At 40.7% G+C, this 24088-nt stretch overlaps 1 protein-coding gene across 1 annotated transcript in view; it reads left to right on the top strand.

Moving 5' to 3' along the window:
• Positions 1 to 1402: 1402 nt before the first annotated feature.
• Positions 1403 to 24088, top strand: part of shank1 (SH3 and multiple ankyrin repeat domains 1) — a 100366-nt gene continuing 77680 nt past the window's right edge. Inside the window, exon 1 of the mRNA XM_084925223.1 lies at positions 1403 to 1797. The gene's annotated coding sequence lies outside the window, so the exon portion shown is untranslated. The remainder of the gene's footprint in view (positions 1798 to 24088) is intronic.

Here is a 24088-nt window from a genome sequence, read left to right as displayed (position 1 = left end):
AGTGAGCACCAGAGGGGTGATCACCAGATCTCAGTCCAACAGAGCATCTTTAAGCAGGCAAACGGAGGTCTAATCCATTACTTAAAGGTGTAACTACTGACATGAATAAAATAGAATAAAAGCTAATTGTAAAATTAGTTATAGTAAAGTAAATAAAGATAAATAAAAAAGTAACTGTAAAGTCTTTGAGAGTACCCTGCCTCTCTCCGTACTAGAATAGGCTCCAGTCGCCCAAACCCTGAATGGATAAGTAAAAAATGGATGGAAACATGCCACTGCTATATTTGACTTAAAGGATGTGCAGAATCAACTATTTCAGGAAAATCAAATCCTTATCATAAAATACAATAAAATGTCAAATATACAGCAAATCAGGCAACATTAAATCAAAAAGGCAATACAAATCCACACCAAGACCACTAAGATGCCAAAAAGGTATTTTTTTTCCACTCTGCACTTTGAATTCGGTGTACTGAGTTAATAGTTCACTCGCTGAGTCCCGCACACCAAAATCAACAGAAAACAAACATGTTTTCTTGGTAATTCTCTGGTTCTGGGAGGTACAAGCGAACCTGATTAAACAAGTACCAGACAAGCCAGCAGGCCAGAGTTTACGCTGATCACACTGGAGAGGAGGAGTAGGAGATCCCAGTGCTACCCCAGTACCCATCTATTGAAATCCAATTGGCATAATGGAACTGGTTTCTACTTGCTATTCAATTCAGCTCATCAGTAGAAAGCTCCTTCTCCACCCACGGTCCTCTTCGCCCCCTCTCTATGTATGGTAATAAGCATTGCAGCAGTGGCTTCCCTCGTCCTGTTTTAGACATCTCTTTCATTCTTTATTCATATATCTGTGTGTGAGATAACAGCTGCACAGTGCACTGTTCTGCGTCTTTGATTTGGATAAACTATCAGATTATGGAAGGAAATAAATGAAAATTGTGGCTCTAATTGATGTGTGTGGTTTTGTTGCTGATATTGCACGGTGAATTTTAGATAATCCTTTCTGCATCTGTGTGCATGAGTGTTTGGTGTATGTATCTCTGCACTGTTGGGTGGATCCCACTTCTTTCTCTGTTCTGTGGTGCTTTCAGAGAGACGGAGAGAGAGAGAGAGAAAAGAAGCAGATTCTTTTCACAGCTAAGAGTCTAACTCCAAAACATCAAAGACAGAGAGAGGGAGAGAGAGAAAGAGGAGAGACCGATGTAAGGAGGGAGGGGTATGCCTTGTATCCGGGTAATGATGGAGGAGAGAGAGAAGGAGGGATGGAGAGAGACAGAGAGACGGAGAGGTAAGGGAGGGAGGGGGGCGAGGGAGAGCAGCCAGCCAACCAGTAGAAGGAGAGAGAGGAGCGAGAGGGAGCGGGGGGCACTGTGAACAAGCTGAGAGGAGGGAGGGAGGAGGGGAGGATAGTGAGCGAGGCATGGGGAGATTGCCGGACCAAAGAGAGAGAAGTGTTACTACAGAGCTGCTGCCGCTGCTGGAGGACGAGCTGGGAGCCGAGGATAATGCTCCATACCTCCGCGTACAGCGGCACGCCGGACACCTTGTAATTTCTTGTTCTGGTGGCGGTTGTGGAGGAGGAGGAGGGTCTTTATTGTTGCAGCAGTGATTGTCTTTTCTTTTTTTTCTTTCCTTTTCACTACATCCTCCTGCTCACCCCTACTCACTCCTTATTCCTCTGCAACTGGCAACCGCTGGGTTCCCCCTACCCCTCCTTCCTCTCTTTTCTACTTCTGTCCCCTTTTTTCCAGAGGAGGGATTTCTGTAATTCATCAGGGATTGTAGAAGACAGTAAGAATGTTTTCTGGCTTTTTCTGCTTTTCCTTTTTTTTTTCTTGACATGCATGGAAATGGAGTAGGGTGCATGCCAAAGCAAAAGAGAGAGTATGATTTTATTTTTGAGGAGAGATGGTAGTGGAGTCTGTAGGGTGTGTGTGTGTGCGTGTGTGTGTGTGTAGCAGGAGGTGGGAGGCAGGGAGGAGGTTTGCATGTTCAAGTTTACTGCATTGATGTGAAACATTAATTCCTGTGCCACATGGCAGTCTGTGCATGCAGAGTCCCAGCTTTTAAAGGAAAATATGCAGCAGTTGCAGGAAAACTAGAGGATCTGCTGAGGGGTGCACAGACACAGGGGAAGGCAAACAGAGCAGTATTTGACAGTGGATTACTCCTTATTCCAGCTTTATAGCCAGTTTAGTCTTTCACAGCTTTATAGAGAGAGAAAAGAAAAGAGGGCAAAAAGTGTGGGGACGAACAGAAAAAAGAAGAAGAAAGCAGAACTGGAGGAGCAAACATTTGTTGAGGAGGGAAGAATAAGAAAAGACAAGCTGGGGAATGAGTAAATGTATGTGCAGCTGCTCCAAAAAAGGCAAAAATATGAGATACGCCAGCTTTTCGATTTATCATTGTGTCAAACTGATAATCCCACCCACATAGATTTGCATGCATGCCAACGATTGGTGATAATCTGCTGCTCAAAGGAGTTCACTGCTCAGTGTTCACATTTAAAAAGCTAAACAGTGCATAAAAATCACCAAGAAAGCCACTCTGGATAACCCGACACACTGGCAGTAGTGCACGGTACGCAAGGATGAGCGTGGACACAGATGCGCGTTTGCGTTAGAAATGTGTGGACCGATGGAGTGGACACGGTGGGTTTGCCATGAATTAAACAGCAGCAGAAATTAATGTCAAACTGCTCTCCTCACACTTGAGCGACTGCTTCTACAAGAAAAGGGTCACCTTGCCAGCAGGGAACATGTGTTTGGTTTGGTCCTGTCATTATCTCGCCAACTGAGTTCAGTCTATCTATAGACGCCTTTGTCTCTACTGAACACGGCGGCACAGAAAGGTGACGGCTCTCTACATAGTATACATAATTACACACAAACTGTTTCTGTGTTGTGCAGATCAGCGGGGTGGATTTCAACATAATGAAGCAAAACTTTAGCTGCATAAGAAAAGACACAAAAGAGTTCTCGATAATGAAAAGTCACACGTGCAATTTATTTAGTGCATGTGGTTTGTGTGTGTGTTTCCATCAATTTCCATCAGTGCATTAATTGTGGTTTTAGAGGAGTGTATCGACTGGCTTGATGTATAACAGTGAAGGGCTTTTCTGTAGTGAGGATTGAGTTAAGTGTTGGTGAACAGATACACAACTCAGTCTCTGCCTTTGAGTGGTGCTCTAAGTTCAAACGCACTCATCACATGCTGATGTCAAGCAGTCATTGCACACTAACGCACGCTACCAGCTCTCCATAGATCAGTGTCAGTGACGCTTCACTTGCTCATATAAAAGTAATAAGTTTCAGTCTGCACAGGCACAATTCAAAGCCATAAGTTTCCGATTTAATTGGCGAATCCACACTTTCTGTGGGAGATTTATAGGTGATGGAGTCTCTGCATAGAGAGGGCTGTGATTATAATGGTCTATCTGCATTAGGCTCTTGTTTCATGAGCATCTGTAACTCTTCACCGTGTCTGATGATCTGTTATTACAGATATCACATTTACAGGACTAACTTGCAAGGTCAGTCTTCTATAAAAGCCAGGAAATCACAAAAATACTTGATACTTGAAAATGATTTAAAAATATAAAGATTTCACTCGCTTTTTTATTTGCCCACAGCAGTAGCATGCAATAGTAGCCGTTTAAGTTATACAAGGATGAAAATTCACGCTTAAAATTCACGATTGAAGTTTAAAGTACTCTGTAATATGACAAGCTAGGTCTTATTTATCCATTAAAGGTTTCTTATGCACTAAAAAGAAAATACAGTACCTTGTTGCACCTTTAGGTGTACAATGGGGCAGTATCCCAGATTCTGCCACGGTGCTTTAAGTTTGCATCTTACAGACGTGAATCTTGAACCTCTGGTGACAGCTTTTTTCCACAAAGATAACAGACTTTTAAAAATGAAGGTGTAAAACTGAGTGTTTTATTCATTCAAACACTTGGAAATTAACTGACATTTGTGTAGAACTCCTTTAGTCCCATTGACTACTCAAAGCTTTATCCATGAACATGTGCACCTTCCTGATATAGAAATCAGATCAAGGTTGAAAGATCCATCCATCCATCCATCCATCCATCTGTCCGTCTGTCCATCCATCCACCTGATCATCCATCCATCCGTCCGTCCGTCCATCCATCCGTCTGTCCGTCTGTCTGTCCGTCTGTCTGTCTTCTTCCCCAATCCAGTTCTGGGTTGCACGAGGCTGCAGCCTCCAACCTGTTCATATATGGGTGAATGCACACTGTGGGCAGGTTGCCAGTCTATCAGACGGTTAACACATAGAGCCAGACAACCATTCGCACTCACATTCACACCTGTGTCCAATTTAAAATCACTGATTAACCTAACACCTTTCATTTTTCTGAACTGTGGGAGGAAACTGAAGTACTCAGAGAGCACGGATGCAAATGCCACATTGAAAAGCCCCAGCCTGTATTCACACCCTGAACCACCTTGCTGTGAGGTTACAGTGCTAACCAGCTAAACAGTAAATCCTTAAAATTTACAAGTGAAATTAATATTTTAATTCCCTGTTGGTGGACACAGCTGATTTTCTGATGTTACACCTTAAGAGAATTGCAAACGTGCTTTTTATTGCTTGAGAACCTGCATGACCCCCATAGGTATTATGGACACAAGTGTCCCACTTTATGTGGCAGTGCACATCATTTATATCCCTTATTCCCCTGTCCCACATACCGGCACAGTATCCCATATTTTGATTTTGGCTTTACATATATATATATGTGTGTACATGTGTCCATATATATATATTTCACCTCACAAGAAAGACGAGGCTCAAAAATGTGATTCCTACTGAAATCCAAAGATGACTACCTGAAAGAAAAGCACAAGCGAATACACAGGTGCAAAAAAGGCCATAGCATAAAAGAAACTGTAGCTTTAATTCACGCTTATGTGGAGTGGGAAAATTACATTCAATATATCCTTATTATATGTCGCCTTCACATGATCTCTTTATCATTTGTTAAGTCATCTATCAACATTTCAGGCTAACTCTCAGCATTGTTAGTGTTCCACATTGTCCTTCTATGTCTCACATTTAATTAGTTGGGATCAGGCCTTATTATGTATACGTTTCTACCTTTAGGTGCTTGTGCTGTATAAATCTACCCTTATTTCTGAGAGTGTAGAAAGTAAGAACTAGTTCACACCATTATCTCTTGTTTCTGCCTCATCATCAGGGAGTGAAACCAGTTTGTTTAACTAGTCCTCAGTTTGGTTATATTGGTACAGAATCCACTGAGTGACACAGAAAGAGGAGTCTGAGGGAGTGAAGTTTGGAGGTGCGGCCCAGATCGGCCGATTCTAAATCTGTTACTTTGGCTCCCTGGGTGCCGAGTTTAATCGATGTGGTTCAACAGGCCGACGCCTCTGTGGAGTGTTGATTAACTGACTGTCATGTCGTTTGTACTTCAGATCTTGTTTGGCACAAAGCGAGCAAGGTCCAACAAACAGGCACAATCGGATGCCCTTCACAGCTGAATTGCCATTCAGCTCATGTTAGCAGGGAAATACCACAAATTCCTTCTTGGTTGGTAAAGTGTTGTGAAACGGCGCACTTTAGTTCCACTGTATACACAGCGCACAGTTGACATTTCCACCCATGCAGAGCCCTCTTTGGGGATCAAGAGACCAAAATCTCTTCTCGCCACTCATTCAGTTTAACAAAGCTTGGCAAAAAGAGGATTTATCAGCACACCAAGGCAGAGCTTACCTGACTTATGGCCGCAAAACAGGCCTTGACGGAGATAAATCTTGATTAATTGGAATTAATTGGATTATTTCAATCCATGTTTGCACTGAATCTTCATCCACAGGGGCGTGGGAAGGAAAGAAGGAGGATGAATGTTGTGACTTTTGGACTGATTATCCCTGTGCTCAGTTGTTGTTGTGGCGACATCTTGTCAAAGCCTTTGTTTCCTCTAAGGGATTGTGTCTCTTATTTTCAGTCTCTCCTGGTTTATTTGCCCGAGCGCAGGGAGTACAGCACGACTTTCTTTTCAATATTTGCCACACTGCTCAGAGCGAGATGTATTTCATAACTCCAGATTTAGCCATGTCGTTTACTCTCTCACTCTTTTCTCTCTTTTTTTCCTCCAGTCTCACTCATTCCTTCTCCATCTCATGTAAACGACTGATCTGGGACAGACAGGCCTCCCCTGCGCTCTGTCCTACTTCAGCGTTGCCCTCTCTTGTCTCTCCTTTTTCCTTTTCCTGTGTCGTTTACCTCTATCCACCTATCTCTTGGTGACTCGCTCTGTCTCTTTTTCTATTAATCATTTTACTGTCTGCGCCTGTTTCATCATACCAGAGTGATGGTTCTGTCTAGTGTTAATAGGCTGTCAGGGTGTTTGAGAGACAGAGGTGCTATCATTACTTACAGTCCATTTTTCTCCACATGACGTGATGCAAAAAACTGATGCTTGTCTGTCATGAAACACCTCCCGCTTGATTGGAAGGTGGAACATGGTCAGGAGTCAGTGTTGCTTTAGAGGCTTTGGTTAATATTCAAACTGTAAAGTGAACAGAAATCTATGGCTACCATCTTTCTGCTAACTATAGAACCTGGAAGACATTGGCATGGTAACGTGATGGGTTAATAATGGCTTAGGTGGGTCTCAGCATTTATAGAAAGAAAAATATAAACTGTGTCTAGGCAACAATTTTAGCTTATTGGGGCGATCGTGGCTCAAGAGTTGGGTGTTCGTCTTGTAATTGGAAGGTTGCCGGTTCGAGCCCCGGCTCGGACAGTCTCGGTCGTTGTGTCCTTGGGCAAGACACTTCACCTGCCGCCTACTGGTGATGGCCAGAGGGGCCGATGGCGCGATATGACAGCCTCGCTTCTGTCAGTCTGCCCCAGGGCAGCTGTGGCTACAACTGTAGCTGCCTCCACCAGTGTGTGAATGTGAGAGTGAATGAATAGTGGTATTGTAAAGCGCTTTGAGGGGTCCCAAAAAGCGCTATATAAATGCAATCCATTATTATTGTAGCTCGAGTGTTATCTTATAAAGTTAGGAGCATCACACATGTGGCCCGATGGCACAAACCAGCTCTTCAAACAGTCCAGTCTAGCTCCCGGATGAAAATTGCAGTGAAGTTTGAAGAACTAGACTTATATCTGCGACAAAGTGAACCTGTTTTTTCTTTTTTTTATTAACAATTTTCACCTGCAAAAGGACTTCCTTCCTGGCATGTTTCGAGGGCTGCCACACGTGGCACCGCTTTCAATGAAGAGGCCGGCTAGTACAACTATGACTAAGATGGGTGCAGCCTCGTCGTGCGTCATGACTGTCGCCTTTCATGTGGCAGAGAGAACAGATTCAGTAACATCACTGTTTACTCTTTAAATTTCAGTTTTGATAGAGTGAGTGAGAAAGCCAATTTTCACGGGAGCTTTTTGAATCTCAGTCTGGCCCGGTGACAAGGACACCTAATGCATTTCAAAATTCTCCAAAGTATCTCATATCCTTAGGACACAAGGTTGTTCATTTGGCTCTTTTTTGTGGAGCTGTGTAACTGATTACAATTGGGAACTCTTGTAATAACTGCTTTTGGGCTTGAGGAGCTTGTTAGTTAGTAGTTTTTTATTCAAAATGTTTCAATTTCAGTGACATTATTAATATTTAACCTCATTTCATATCGAGATATATTATTATTATTTGATTAATATGTGGTTAATTCTGCACCCATGTCCTACAGCTAAAGGTATGGGCTGGATTCTGCAGGTAAAGCAATGTTTGCCATGACAGTTTGGCATGTTCAAAGACACAATTAGGTCATTTGAATCATTAAAGATGAATGGATGTCACCCACTAGCCACTGACCATTGTCATCTTGGATGTTTTTTAAAACCAAAAGTGAACATTTGAACGAGACAGTTTAGTGCTAACTTATCAGCTTGGTTAAAACGATACGCAACCAGGTAAATGAAATATCAGACTTATATGAGCTCCAGTACAACTGATCATGCGCTTATTAAACAGTTCCATTAGAAACGTTATAAAAGGTTACACCAGCACAAACGTTAGTGGCCTCTAATGAGGTCATGTGATGCCTGGAACAAAGGTAGCGGCCTAGTTGGCACACGTCTGCCACTAGAAGTGGCCATGCCTCTAATTATTCAATATTTCACCTTTAATACAATTAAAAGTGTTATTATTTGAAAAAAATCACCATTACAAAAATTGGTCATTTTAACATAAATGTCAATGGGGATTGGCTCGCTGGAGCAAGCCCCAAGTGGCAGGTTGAGGAATTGCAGTTTTTGACATCTATCGCTCGAGTCATTTTTCAGCTTTGGAGGTTTCAACTTTATTATTCAAAGCACCGTTGAGTCTGATGAGAATGTCACTGTGTAGTTTTTGCTGTGCTAAATCTTATACCAAACCATATGGCAAATGAAATTTTTGATCTAACAGCACTGATCACCAGAACTATTTAAGTCATTCAGTACCAAGGTTGTTAAAATATTTCTCCACACTGCCAGCTGTGCATAGAAGCCGGAGCACTAAAAACAGTCCAGTTAAAGCTGATGGGTGTGTTATTACTTTCTTAAGTGCTTATCATTTGTCTTGCATATTATGTTTCTTTCTCACTCTGTCACGTTCTCCTACCTTGTCTCAGCTGGTGGTAATTAGAGGGGAGGTTCTTTGGGAGTTTGAGGGTGGAGGGCTTTGACCAGACTCCTCCATGCATCATCAATTCACTCTCAGTTTATTACGGCTAATTGCACCACTGAGAGGCATGGGCTGGGGTGGGGGGGGGGAGCTTTTTGAGCTCTCCCAACAGTAACCACTGCATCATCAAAGTGGGGTTGCTATATTTAGCAGCAGCAGCAGTGAATGCATGGCAGCAGTGGAGCAATGCTGGCCCAGGATGATGATCAGAATGTAGGGTGGGGTGTAATTTGTGTGTTTGTGTATTTGTGCACAAAGCTGAAGGCAGCGGTGTAAGCATCAGCCGGAGGGTGTAATGCTGCATTTAGATCCTGTGGGAAAGACAGCAGATGAGCCTCCTACTTGAAGGCACTGTTTGTATCAGCTTTTAGGCGGTAAATACGAGCTCAGGGATTGGCAGCTACAACAATACAGAAAATTAATGCCCATATCCACCTCCATATTTTTATTTCTTAGACTTTGAGTAACTTTGCTTGATTAACAGTTGAAAAAAATGCTAACTTACCTGATTGTGAGCTTTGATACAGACTTTTAATATTGTCTGAAACAAGCTGTTTTAGTTCTGTTCTTCTTCCTTTTAGGACAGCTTACTTCTGATTGGCTGTCCCTTGTAAATAACAACCATATTAGGGATATCCTTTCTCACTGACATCATACGGAACCAAGAGTAGAAAAAAAGGGCTTAAATAAATCATTTAGAGCAGTCTGATGACTGAACTTTTGGCTCATATTGAGTAGTTGTAATTTGTATTTTAAACTTCAAACATCTTTAATATAAAACTTCACTGTCAGAACTTTACATATGGATGACAGAGAAGAAGGAGAAGCATAGTAGCTCCACTTTAAATGCCAGTGGATGGGATTGTTTTTCATAGTAATGATTGATTTGACTTTTCCAAACAGTCATTTATATTTTACATGTGTTTTAACAACCGAAAAATGTTAAGGATAATAAAAAATCTCCAGAAAAAAATCTATTTTGATTCTTTCTTTGATCTCAGATGAGTTCAAACACAAAAACACGTCTGTGTTTTTGCTGGAAATCCCAATTTTAGTCTCCCTGCAGATTCATAGGCTCGTGAGCAGCATTCAGAAGTGTTTCCAGCCACAATGAGTACTTCATGTTCTCCTCTCTGTGAGAGGCCTGCTTTAACCACAGAGTAAAATGTGTAAGCGGAAGCAGGCAAATGCTGGCATATGTTGACGTCAAGCCATTTTTGAACAACAGGTGGTCTTGTTTGGCAGATTTTGGATTGTTTCATGATGTTTTAGACAGTCGTTAGTGTCCTTATGCTGGAATAAATGCAGCATAACTTGTCAGCTCAGTCCAGGACCTCTGTGGTGTTGCTGAGATGTCCACTGACATTGCTGTCATTGTGTGTCACTTGATGCTTTGTGCAAGCTTCAGCTGGTGTCAGGTTTGCTCCTTGTGATTGAAAGGTGCTTTGGTTCAGTTCCAGCGTGTCTCTGTTGTGGTAGCACCCGCAGCTGTCCATAGTTTAGCTTTTGGCTCTGCATTTTCTACTGGGGTGATTAACCATGACATTAAAAAAACGCTTAATCTCTTCTGCCTCTTACTGTATCTCAATTTGTTACTGAATCTGAGGAACAAAGAATAAAGCCTAATTTAATTCACCTCCACTGAGCGGAGGCCCTCTGCTTCCATATCTTATTAAAGTCAAACTATAACTGAGCTGTCATCAAGATGCAATGTGTTATTTTTGGTTTTATTGATGGTTCTCCCTCTGTGAATGCTTGCTACTTCACCACTGAACTTGTCATGAAGACAAAAGCCCAGATTTCATGTTAGCAAATGTGTTATTAATTATAAGTCTGAAGAAAAAACTAAATTTGTATCCTATTATTTTGCTTACAGGCTGATTTTTTCCAGCTCATGTACAGTGAATGTGCTTTGACTGTTCAAGCTATTTAAACACCAGTCTGTTAACTATTTATATACAGAGTACTAACCTGATGGTGCTTGTTTCCAAATGATAACTAAGACCAATGCGATCTTACAGTGCATGTGAAATGCCCACAACCTCTGATCTACTGATTTGTGTTTCTGAACACAAACGTTTCATTATTTTTAATGTCATTTTTTAAATCTGTGTGGTCTCACATGCATACTGCCATTTATACATGAAATGCTGTGCTCTGTGGGTTTTGTTGAATTATTATAAATTTTCTGTTCAGACTACTTAGTTCAACTTTTGAGATTTTCTTTATTTCTATAATTACAGTAAGGGTTCTTTTTATGCTTGTGTTTATTGCAGCTATTTTCTGTTTAATGTCTACACTCCGATTAGCTTTTAGTTCTTGCTACTTCTGTTATCTGGTTTTCTTTAGTATTGAGAATACTATCCCTTTTAGTTTAGTCAGTTTCTGAGGTGTCATCTTGTACCTTGTTGTCAAGTTATCAGGTTCCCTTTGCAGTTACTTTCTATTTTACTTTGTTAACCATCTTTAGCTTGTGCCTTGCTTTTACTTTTACCTCCTTTGTTATTGACTTGATTAGTTTCAGCTATGTCTCCTTACCCTGGTGTTTCCAGTCTCCCTGATAGCCCTGCGTCTAATTTAAAGCTTCGGTTTGTCTTAGTTCTTTCTTGAGTCATACAATGTTCTGTCTACACTTTCTCATGTGTGCTTGCTCTGTTGAATTTTAGTTAGTTGTTACTAAATTAGCAGTCTTTTCCATTACCATTATTAATATGGATTATTTTTCAGAAGTCTGCATTGGGGTCCACAAGCTACAAACCTTGAAATGATATTTTTGACCTTTAACTTATAAAAAAGTTCATGTTTAGAGGAGTAGGTGGGAATCAATTCTTTGCTCCTTCCAGATACCCAAGTTCAAATCAGACACAACATTTTTTTCTTACTCGATTCAATATTTTTTCAAATTGATCAAGTAGAATTGTGTCAGTTGGTTAAGACTAAGCATTAAAACTTTTACGCTGGGGTTAAGGTATATCTTAAGGTTCGGCTTAGATTTAGGTGTTAAAACGGCTGTGTTAGGTTTACAAATAGATAATAGTTTGGTTAAAAAAGCCAAATACTTCTTTTAAAGATCTGTTTTCTTGGTTGCCATGGTGATGCACGTTGTCTAGAAAAAACATAAGGATAACAATTATGCTAACTGGCTGAAAAAATCATGACCATTTTTGTCGAGGATTACAAACAGTTTCATTTATTTTTTTGTGACTATTTCACATTTTTTATGACTGCGGCAACAGATGTGATTGTTGTTAAAAAGTCCAAAATGAATCTTTCATCTTGACCCCAAAGACATGAAGCAAAGTACAAAAAAAACCCTTGAGTGTCACAGGGCCCTATTTGTTCTAAGCTATCGTCTCATTGGCCCCTATAAACAGGTAATGTCGCTATCTGACCCGTGCTGGGTAGTGATAGGTGAACATGCTCGTTATTTAGACATTCTTTGGGACAGACCTCGTGAAACCTTCAGCTAGCTATAGCTTGGCTTTTCTCGTTTGACTGTAGTGATAAACTATGGCATTTGAAAAACAAAGCTTAATTTCTTCTGCCTATGTAACCTCCTTTAAACTACATTACCGTATCTCAATTTGTTACTGCAAGAAAGAATAGAGTCTAATTCAATTCACCTCCGCTGAGCGGCAGCCCTCTGCTTCCATATCTCATTACAGTCCAATTGCAACCGGTCTGTCATCAAGATGCAATGTGTTATTTTTGGTTTTCATCCTGATTTTCTCTCTCTGCCTGCCTCCTCCTTCAACAGTGAACTTGTCATGGAGAGAAGTGTGAGTTGGTGTGTGTGCGTGCACCATGCACCTGCTCGCTGTGTGTTCGTTTGCACCAGCAGTAGGCAGCAGTGGGTGTTTTAAAGTTTATGAGAGATGATGAATCGGCGTTGTGCAGGCCGGGGAAGGCTTGGGCGTCTTGTTGCATTAATAATGGAAACACAGCTGGTTGTATTTATAGTAACAGTGGCAGGGGGCTGTGGCAGCGTGAATGGGAGGTGATATATGGGATACAGTACACTGTGGCAGCTCGCCTGGACATCACACAGCTTAGCTGACAGAGGGGACATACTTGGACATATTCAACAAATATTCTCCTGTGATCTCTGCACTTAAGGTGTTTCATCAGAGGAGGTGAGTGGGCAAAAAGAAGTGTCACTGACGATTAGATAGCTGTTAGTGCAAGCTATAGGAGGAAAGTGAAAGTAGACAAGAGAGGGAATATGGAAAGGGGCAAAGGGGATGCAGTCTATACAGCAGCCGATATGTGATGGTTTCCTTCCTCTTTAGCTGGAGCTTATGAATTCAGATTGAATCTGTGGCTCAAAGTCATTCTGCTTTTGTTACCTATCTGTCACTTTCAAGCCAGATAACAAAAAGCACACAAGACCACATCAAAAGTCACCAAATTCCAGTGAATCATCAAAGTGAAGGGCAAGGATGTGGAACTGTTGTTTTTTAAAAGAGGAGAGGGGCTTTGTTAGAAAATACAAGCCAAAGAAGCTAGAGAGAGTTTAGATAAAGATGCTTACAGATGAGCTGTTTGAAAAGCTGTGGAAAAAGTATTCACATTTTTTGCATCACGAAAGCAAATGCTACAATTTAAAAGAAATGCACAAGAAAGTAACTCATTAAAGTAGTCAGATTACTTTTTCTTGTAACCAGTAATGCAATGCTGGAAATTTGCAGTTCAAATAAATAACTATGTGAACACCTTGAATCAAGATATTCACAGTGTTTCCGTGTCTCTCCTGATCCTTAGCCATTAGATAGTGGAATATATCCTGATTCTGATGGCTATAGCCCCCCAACATGCCACCCATTGGTTAGTTAAATCATGCTGTGAGGGCTCAGGCTGAGGGTTTTTGCTTTTTCATGTCCTTTGGAACTAAATGATCACATCACAAGTTTATAGCACATTCGTTGGGGCAGAGAGGCGATGGTGGGTGTCTACATAAAGTAAGTTCATCATGCACATGAGACATCAAAAACAGGCGTCTTTTAATAGTCTGTGTACCTGGAGCGGAGGTTTTCTGGCTTTGCAAAAATATTTTAACTGGAGCATTATTGCACAAAGGAACAAAGTCAGCATCTGTTTTTCAGCAGTCATCCTGTAAAGATAATGATCATATTTGCTCAGCATCTATCAAAAGCTGAACAAAACTATCAGAAGAAAAAGAGCTCTATGAATGTCGCTTTTTGGAAGCATCCAATATTAAACCGGAAGGGGAAGTAAGTTCAGCTCATTCTGGGGACATTTGCCTCCACTTCAGATATAAAGAAGCCCCATCAAGCAGAGTAAAGCCCTTCAGCTCCAAGGAAGAAAATGATGCTGATGCTGCAGCTCCAAAACAAAATCAGCTCGGTTTGCAATGAGATAAAGTCAGTGAAGGTGGACGTACTGCTGGACACACAAACTCCAGACAATACAAGAAGTGGTAAAGTGGTGGAAAAGATTTTAGTTTTATTTTTTGGTAAATTGTTTAATCAAACAATTTAGCTACTTTTCTCTCTCTTTTAGCTCTTAAAGTTGATTTTAAAGTAGACTGTGCTACCAAAGTAAATACTTTAACTAAAATGATTAAAATATCTAAAGCAAAAAATACATTTTCTTTATTAATTTTAGTGACACACTAACATGTAAGTGATGATCGGAAGTCTAAAGAAGATATTCCCCCGTCAGGTAGAGTATCAGCGAGGGGCAGGACCACACACTGGATAACAGAACTGAAAAAATTTAACAAAACAAAAACCCACATTTTGCTTATTGTATTATATTATAATATATATTCTGATATCAGTGATGATTCATATTGTATTGGAATCAAGCTAACAGACTCATTGTGGTCATTTGCTTTGAGACACAAAGTAAAATCCTTCCTCAAAATGCCTTGGTGGGTTTTTTCCTTTCCTTTCAGTACCAAAAACAACAAATCTAAAAGCAAATACAGGCTTGCTTATAAATCTTGCTGTGAAATACATTAACTTAGTGTGAGAAGAAATCGTGATGATGCTGATGCCTGATGCATCACCACTTAGTCAGGAAAAAACTTGAATGTGCATTATGTTTAAGAGGGAGATCATATGTTTTGGAGGAAAGAACCTTTTGCTTCAAAGTAAACAAAACCTAGAGGTGCCAAATAAATGTGTTTTGGAGTAAAAGGCAGAATATTTGCTTTATCCAAATGTCTTCTCGATCATTTTATTGTCATACAAATGTTGGTATATGGTCGATATAAAAAAAAAAAGGTTCTGAATACTGACTGCTTTTGATGAGCCTGTATGCAACGAGGCCCTTGTGAAGTAGTTAGTAGTAAAAGCCCCTCCGTATTGTGCCTGTTTAGGATTCTGTATCTGTCTGAGAAAATAGATTTTTCATTCAAGAGCGCTGAAACATGAAACCACAGACCCTGAAAGAAGCGCTGATTCAGCCACTGCTGGACCGCAGGGAGCTAAAATCTCCCCTCACTCGGTCAGAGAGGGCTTTCTCAGACGTGACAGCTTTGTCCGGCTTTTGTCCCCACATACTTTTTACCTCATTTTGAGTGTATTTAAGTATGAATCACTCTTGTGTCTCCTGATGGACGCTATTGAATTCCAACTACTGCATAAAGCTCATCTTTAGTGTTGTCAGAGCTGCACGCTCATCACAAACTCAGCTTTTGGTTTCCCAGCGGGTCCAGATCAAAACTCGAATTGCTTTGCAGACTCTGCTGACGGTTGGCACTTTCTGACAACCACTTCAAAGAACGCTGTTCTGGGAAGAGAGAAGCAAAGCAGAAATCCAGCAGGCTGTGGTGAATGTGACCGACAGGGAGACATGTGAAGTTGGTTGGGAGTAGAAAGCAACAGGGACGACCCGGAGGTTGCCACATGGTCAGCCTCTCATTTGGCGCCTGGAGCAGTGGAGCAGTATCCTTTAATATTTCACAGCCCCTCATATGTTCCGGCAGCCTCCTCCCCTACAGCTACTCTCGTTTTGGCTTATTTATTAATGACCTCCCCACGCTCTGCCAACGAAACCCCACACTTGGGCCTAGACGGCAGCAAGTGGGTCCTGCCGTTCTGGGCCGATTCTCCGCTTCAGCTCCACAGCCAGACCAGAGAGCTGAGTCTGTGCGACGGAGGATATTACTCAGCTCTCTAAAACAGGCTGCACATATAGCTGCTAGCAGAAACCAAGAACAGGTTCTGTGCTGCTCCACAGAGATTTAGTGGCAATGACAAATAAAGTGAATTAATTAGCAGGCTATTTGAAAGTGATCTCAGCTCTCTGACTCCCCAGCTGATCGACTGCCTTCATCTCTTCTATAGGAGGGATCTTGAACAAACACGGTGCTCGAATCCACGCATGTAAAGATGAACAGAGCTTGCGTTTCGCGAAGCTTTAGTTTGTTATTAAGTGGAGCTGAAATGATCAAGTAGGTGAAGAATAGAAAAATAATCAGCTGCTATGTTCATGAGCAGCAATTACAATCATTTTTCTTTCTTTTCCTCCTTTCATGTGATGCTTAATTGTATATTTTCCTCTTCTATGATGCTGGTTGGACTAAACACGGCATTTTAAATGTGACCTTTCCTCTGCTTTATTAAATTATTACAGGAAAAACAAGAAATGAATTTATTGAACAACTATTTAGTTAAACATAAAGTTTCAGAGTGTTTCCTTTTCATAAATACACGGTATCATAGCTACATAGATTATCAAAAATTGCTCCAAGCCCTCATCATTAATTTCTTAATTGTTTAATTTCTTAAATGTTATCAACAAAGTTAATTACGGTGACCTTTCCAGGGAAATTTGTGGTTGATATTTAAAGAGCTTTAAGCTAACTGTGTGATCTTTGTTCATATTGCTCTTCCTACTTCATAATCAGTGCTCAACAATCGCCTTTTTGTGATCTTAGAGTTTTACAACTTTGGGAAAAAGCCTGCACACGTTTGCCTCAAAAGCCTTTGAATTGCTTCTACTGATTGTAAAAAAGGCTGTTTGATCAAAATAATCTGTGTGATTGTAAAACTACCCAAGCCAGGACAGAAACTGTAAATGAAAACTAAAAAAATCATCTTTTTTTTAACTTAAACTAAAACGTCCGCACAGTCTGAAAGTAATTACTCTGCATTTGATTTTCATTTTTCATGGATCACAAACCTCAGTGAGCTGGATGAAATTCCTGTGTTTTCATACACCACAAACTCATTTTCATGCTGAGCCCCACTAGATATGCATATCTCTGACATCACTGACATCCCAACATCGTGACTGGCCAGTTGCATGAAAAACTCAAATGATATCAGAAACACCAACCTTTTACAGTCTTTTGAGTTAGTGCATGTAAAGTTTTTCACTTATTCAGAAAATCAGTGGTGATTAACATGACTTGTTACCATGGAAACAAAGTAAATGAAGGAAAATCACATTGCAGATAGACTGAAACATAGAAGTTGTGAAGTTGCAAAAACTGCAGTCCCTCCAATGTCCACTGGAGGCTCCAATCAGCATGGATTGTCATGGTTTCCCAATGACCAACTGTAGAAAAAAGAACAGTGCCCTCTGTGGATAATTTACTCTCTTTGTAACAACTGCACATTAATGATTTTTTTGTACCTTTCCCATCTGCTCCTCCCCGAATCGCTACCTTATCGTGGTGGAGGGGTTTGTGTGTCCCAGGGATCCCAGGGGCTAAGTTGTGTGGGGGCTTTTGCCCCCTGGTATGGTCTCCCATGGCAAATTGGTCCTGGGTGAGGGACCAGACAAAGAGTGATTCAGAAGACCCCTATGAGACTCCTCTTTGTAACAACTGCACATGAGTGATTTTTTTTGTACCTTCCCCATCTGTAAACCGATAAGGCTTAAAGTTAAAGGTGTAGCAACTTTGATTGACAGGCGAGCAGATACAGGGAGCTGTAGCTGATTGTCTTCTAGGCCTCCCCTCTGATAACTTATTTGGCTTGATCCGTGGTACCACTACCTAAGACATTACAGTTTTAGTCTTGGGCAGTGAAATTAGTGTTTTATAAGCCTGTTAGAACACAGACTGAAGTGTTACCATTTCAATTTTTTCTTTTTTTTTTGTGGGGGGGGGGGCTGTCAAACCTAACTGCTTATCAGGAGCTTTTTAAACCGTAATAAAATGAGTGCCTCTAGACCAGCATTTACTTATTTTAAACTTTAACTGCCCAAACTTTCTTCAAGTTTTTATAAATTAACAACCTAACCTTAATTTGATCAAAAGATTAGACAGCATTTATATACAAATCAACATTACGAGTGACCTAAGTGGTCCACAAAAGGAGTGAATAGCTGCTGAGAGCCACAAGAGAAAGAGAAACCTTATTAAATCAGTGTTGCTAATTATGAATTTACTGACTTGAATAAGGCTGCTTCCAGCTAACCTTTATTAAATTGAAATTGTAAGTCTCTAATGCATGGGTTTGACTGTAAAATACTTTAAAATTCACTCTGCTGAAAGGCTACATTTGGTAGGCCGTAGCCTGTAACACAATTTTGATGCACAGGGAATTAAACCACAGGGTCACTTTTACCCCTCAGCATAAGCCCACATGCTTATTTTTGCTTGTGTCTTTATGTACTTTTCATACACCCACTCACATCTTCACTATAAACCACTGTTGTATATAGATAGGAATCCCTCTTGGGGGGTGGTTTATTGTGTTTCTGCAACATGTCTACATTTTCTCCCTGTACCACAATGCCAGATCTTTAGATGCTCAAAGAAGGAGGCGGAATTGGATAGATGTCTTTGGGCTTTTTGTTGTTGTGAAGGGTTTTCCATTTCTTGTAAGCATGCATGGGTTGGCTACTGTTAAGTAAAATGTGGTGTTTTTGGTTTATGGTACAAGAGTTTTTCAAGTAAAATCAAAGAAAAAAGGAGGTTAACAGTACATTATGAACTTTCAAAATGTTTTGCATGAAAAAAGCACTATCTGCATTTATAAAGAGAGAGCAGTGAGAAGCCTGGAAGTAAGATGTGGGAACTACAACATTTTTGCAACTGACCCTGTTGCATATGTATTTCTGGGAGTTTCTTTATCAATATTCAACACAAACTGATCTCATATCATTTAGAAAGTGCAAATTACTGCTAGTTGAACCAATATTTAATGCCAAAAAACACGTCTTATTTTTTGTGCTTGATACTGAAATGAACCAACTGCGCCTGTGTTTAGAAAACAGCACCACTTTTTGTAAATCACCCATGAAACTATTTACCATTAAATAAATATGACCCACAGACTCGCAAAGCTTCCAGCTCTGAGGGGAAGTTTGTGACGAGGTGCCTTAAACTGCCAATCTTTGTGACACTATCTGCAGAATTACTTCTTACTTCTGTGAGTCTTGTTCTGTGACCTCAATAAACCCTTTCCTGCTGACTTTATTATTGCTTCTATCACTAGTTTCAAGTCAGTAGGAGTACAGGAAGAGGAAAATATGAAGTTCATTTAGTAAATTTTGGGCATTACTGGCATCAGAAAGACGGATAGACCAGATTAGTCTTATGATCTAACAACTTGTCAGTCACAAAGTATTTCACAGTCAGATGGCAACAGTGAGAAATTCTCACTGTAGAAACTCACTAACCACAAGATGAGGGAGGGGTTATGTCCATCCTTTATATACAGTTGATGACAACAGATGACAACGATTGCTAAAAAGAATAAATATCGTACCTGCTTCATGCTTGTTTGAGCCACAGTGGGCACCACTGTGTCTGAACGTGGCCTCACAGAGCAGAGCCATTAGCCACTGTTAACAGGAACTCTAGCATGGCTGCCAGTGTTCCTGTTAGCATGTTGAGTGTAGTTATGGTGGGATGGCGAGTGGAGGCTGCACAGAAGGGAGATTCTGGGACACCAAATGTGCTGGTGTTCTTTTCAGAGGTGTCCCGAGTCTAATTCTGTGAAATTTCCATGATGAGAACACCAGTGATGCTGTTGCACACTCCACCCTTTTTCTTTTAAACTTGAACCAGGTTCCTCCGTCGGCGCTCACCCTAGTTTGATAGCACAGGGGATGGTTACATCAGAATGTGCGTAATACACGTGGCTTCATTCTCCTTTGTGCGAGCACCCTTGGGTCACTACAGTTTAGAGGTGTTTTACCTGACTTACATATCGAACATAGAGCCTTTGTGCCGAGAGATGACAACATGTGCGTGCGACTGTAGTTTTATTTATGTGTATCTTTATGGGGCCTGTATATGTATACGAGATCCTGCTGCACACACAGACGGGCTGTACAACAGATTTGTGTCCATTTGTGTGTATCAGAGCGCCACTTTGTGTGTAGATGTCAAACAAGGAGGGAGGGAAATTGGCCGTTCCAGTTTAGTGGCAGGAAAGTGGGGCGATCTGTTCTTTGGAAGTTTCCCAGTGAAATTTCCTGGGGACCAAGACACTGAAAATATCTATCTATATGCACACTATGTCCTACATAAAAGAGAGTGAACCACAGAGAGAAGAGAGAAGGAGAAAGGGAGAGCGTGTGAAGATATATGTGTGTTTGTGAGAGATAAAAAAGAAAGGGAGGGAGGTTAGATGTCACTGTGCTGGTGGGATGTCAGTCTTTTGATGGCATCACACAGACTGCAGATAGACTGAAGCTTAGTAGAACGAGGTCAAGACTCTGGCAAGTCACCCAGGAAAGTTACCTCATTTCCCTCTCACTTCTGTCACACGAAAATGTCTCAAGCAGAACTGGAAATGCTGCCTCATAACCCCATTTTTTCCCTGCTCATTGCCCTCAGCCTTCAGTAGAAAGTTAAAGTGTGGCACAGATGTGTGATTGTGTATTTAAGAAAAGTTTCATGTAGATTACACTTAATCCAAGTAGCCGTGTGCTCAAATCCACCTTTCCCTTGCTAGACACAGATTTGTCAGACATACCACTTTGTCCTGTGAGCTTTGTGTCTTTCAAAAGCAGATGTTAATGGCTCATCTCGCTTGTTCCCTATCCATGAATATCTTACCAATTCATTTCTGACAAGTGTGATACTACTCAGAGCTGCCAGCCACCTGTTTCATTTGCTGATTCGAGCTCAAGTACATATTGAGTAAATACACCCCTGGAATTCAAATTCTGCTACAGGTAATTACAAAGCAGCAATGCAGAAACATTTTAGTGCTGCCAAAAAGAAAAAACAAAAAAACAAACAGCTAATGCTCCTGTGGGCTTACTTTCTGTTATTTGTCCACCACATAGACTGATCCAGCCTAAATAACAAGAGCTCAGCCAGCACAGCATCATATTCTAATATTTTATTTCAATCAGGACGAGTGTGGTTAGAGGAAGCAGCTGCAGGACCTCCCCATAGAGAACAGAGCAACAATGTATGACATCAGACATGATTGGGTCAGACACAGCATGAAAGGAGAAACTGGGTGGAGGTGGGCTCAAAACAGCTTTTAGATGCGTAGCATCGATGGGCAAACTGCTCATATAGCATGTCCTTTATGAGATTTTCAAAGAAGACATATAGAAGAGTGTCCTATGGGCTCAAAATGTGGTCATAAATATTTTGTACTTGTAAAAAAGATTTGTATGTGTAAAAAAGATTTGTATGTGGACTTAGCCCAAAAAACCCCTGCAAGTTACAAGTGCGAATTTTGACCCTATTTTTCTTCCTTTCATCTGATTGGTCAATGTCATGTCAATCACAAATGTAACAATCCAATCAGAGAACAGATGGGTTTGGCTGTCGGAGGGGCGCTTTTTTGAACTGCAGGTCCTTGAAGGTTGATACAGTTTGAAGCTGGAGGATCTCTATATAAATATCCGATAGCAGCTAGGTCCCCTAACTTTCAGCAGCTGTTGAAAGGATAAAGTTGTGCTATATCAGTGGTTAGAAATACCATTATTATTTTAGGATTAGTTTAACACAAAGTCAGGGCTGACCCGGGACCATTGCTGTGAGTCACAGTGCGCAGCATAAAAGTCCTTTCACATCGGACGCAGGATGTGCTGCTAATGCTAACTAAAAGCAAAGGATCCAGAATTTGTTGCGCTGGCTGCTGGGCTCTGTGGGTTTTTGCAGCAGCTCTACCTGTACTAGATGCACCTGCTCCTTGTCTTTTCTATCTCTGACTTTATGTCCTCTACAAGAGTTTCTGTTTTTTTTGCTGGTTCTTCAAATGTTCAATAAAAACATGTATGCTAATTCATAACGAAGAAAGCTTTGTAATGAAGACTGTCATTTCCAAAACACTGCCTGCCCCCACCCCGCGGTCCGCAGCGCTGTTGAAAAGGCTGTGGAAGTACCTATATTAAACACGTAGACCTGTGACACAAAAATCACCAAACTCGGACGACCACAGACTGTTTTCCTTCGTGGTGATGAAGGAAAACGCTGGGTTGGCATGTAAAAGGGCATTTATTCCCTTCAAAGACCTGCAGTTCAAAAAAAGCGCCCCTCCAACAGCCAAACCCATCTGTTCTCTGATTGGATTGTTACATTTGTGATTGACATGACATTGACCAATCAGATGAAAGGAAGAAAAATAGGGTCAAAATTCGTACTTGTAACTTGCAGGGGTTTTTTGGGCTAAGTCCACACACAAATCTTTTTTACGCACACACAAATCTTTTTTACACATACAAATCTTTTTTACGCACACACAAATCTTTTTTACACATACAAATCTTTTTTACAAGTACAAAATATTTATGACCACATTTTGAGCCCATAAGTGTCAGCTGAGCCGTCGTGGATATCTGCTGGTTCTTCTTGAATTATGTAATACTGCAATGGCTTTCACATGTGCAGCACAATATTTCTGCAGAGACAGGGTATGTTGCTGGCAGCGGTTTGTGCTTGCGTGTATATGTGCACATATATGCAGTAGCAGAGGAGACAAGTACTGTACTTAAGTAGAATTTTCAGGTATCTGTACTTACTGAGTACAGATGCAGAACTGGAAATTTAAAGCTTACATGTAAGTCCTCAAGTTTTTAAATCAGATATTGGGTTTGTACACGTGAAATTATTGTGAGCTGTGATTTATTTCCCTACACTGACCCATTACAACCAATTTTAGGGTTTCCCCACCTCCTGAATCCCACTTTAACCCCTGACTGTAACTGTACACATTTTCATGTAGGCAACAGAAAATAGAGAGATTGTTTACTTTCGTTCTTTTCTTCACATTCGAGCTGAGTATAATTAGAGTGAAAAAGTTAAACAAACGTTTGTATTACATTTATAAATAATAATATTATATATATTGTAACAACTAATAACTGAATAATACTCAGCTGCTTCACCAGTCAGTTCTTCATCCCAAGGAAGAACTGTCCTTCTTCAGTTCTGCAGCCTCAGTGAGGTCAGCAGAGCAGCATATGAACCAGTTCTCCACCTGCCGGTGTGGTGAGAGTAGTCCTCCATGTCGAAGTGCATCTCAAATCAGAACAAGAACTACGGATGTCTGTTCAACAGCGGGATGAGAGACTCTTGGAAGAGCAGATGAATGAGATATTATCCCGTTCAGCCTTCCCGCCGGGAAACACGATAGACAAAAAATGAAGCAAGAGAATTTGAAATAGCGTAATGTGCTTGTTGTTGTTATATATCTGGGTGACCCACCCAAGAAAAAAGTCTATGTGTGCAAACACATCGACTCCCCGATGGTAACAAGTTATTAGCGCTCAGTTTAATTATGGAACAACAGACCTGCTTGATTATGGCAAAAATCATGGATATAATTCTTTTTGTTGGCATTAAGATAACAATTATTAGTGAAAAAATAATGAGCTTGTTAAACTTTAAAAAAATAGACCCTTGTCTTTTTAATTGAGTAGATTTGCTTGAACTGAAAATATATCCTGTTGTGGAGTGACTGTGGCTCTATGTTGGGGCAAATAAAATAAGGTAAATGATGTGCTTCAAGGTAAAACGAGAGCATTAATGCAAAATAGAAGGTGGGTAGAATATTTGATCTTAACTGTGTTGTTTTAATAATCATCGGAAACCAAAACTGTAATTGAAATTACATTAATTGATTAGACGGCTGAGGCGAACGTTTCGATTGGAGCGCACATAACAGAAACTGGTAAGTTTTTTTTCACATACATGTTAAACAGATCACCTAAAGAGCAAAAGCCAAAACGTTGTTCCGCATGCTGTCTAAGACTTTCTCTGGATTATTAAAGTGCAGAAATATCATTATTGCATGCACAGCACAGTTGCATATCGTCACGTAAAAACGAGACTGACGCAGACTGTGTTTGCATAACACACTGCTGTGTCTGAACTAAGAGACTCAATGACAAACACTTTTGAGAGCGACACTGCCAACAGAGCAGATAAATATGAAAGCTGTCAGATCTTCTCAGGAGTACAAATGAATC

The sequence above is a fragment of the Perissodus microlepis genome, chromosome 4 (genome assembly GCF_051167445.1).
Source record: "Perissodus microlepis isolate ML-2025 ecotype Zambia chromosome 4, ASM5116744v1, whole genome shotgun sequence".
NCBI classification, from domain to species: Eukaryota; Metazoa; Chordata; class Actinopteri; order Cichliformes; family Cichlidae; genus Perissodus; species Perissodus microlepis.
This window is presented reverse-complemented; position numbering and strand designations above follow the sequence as displayed.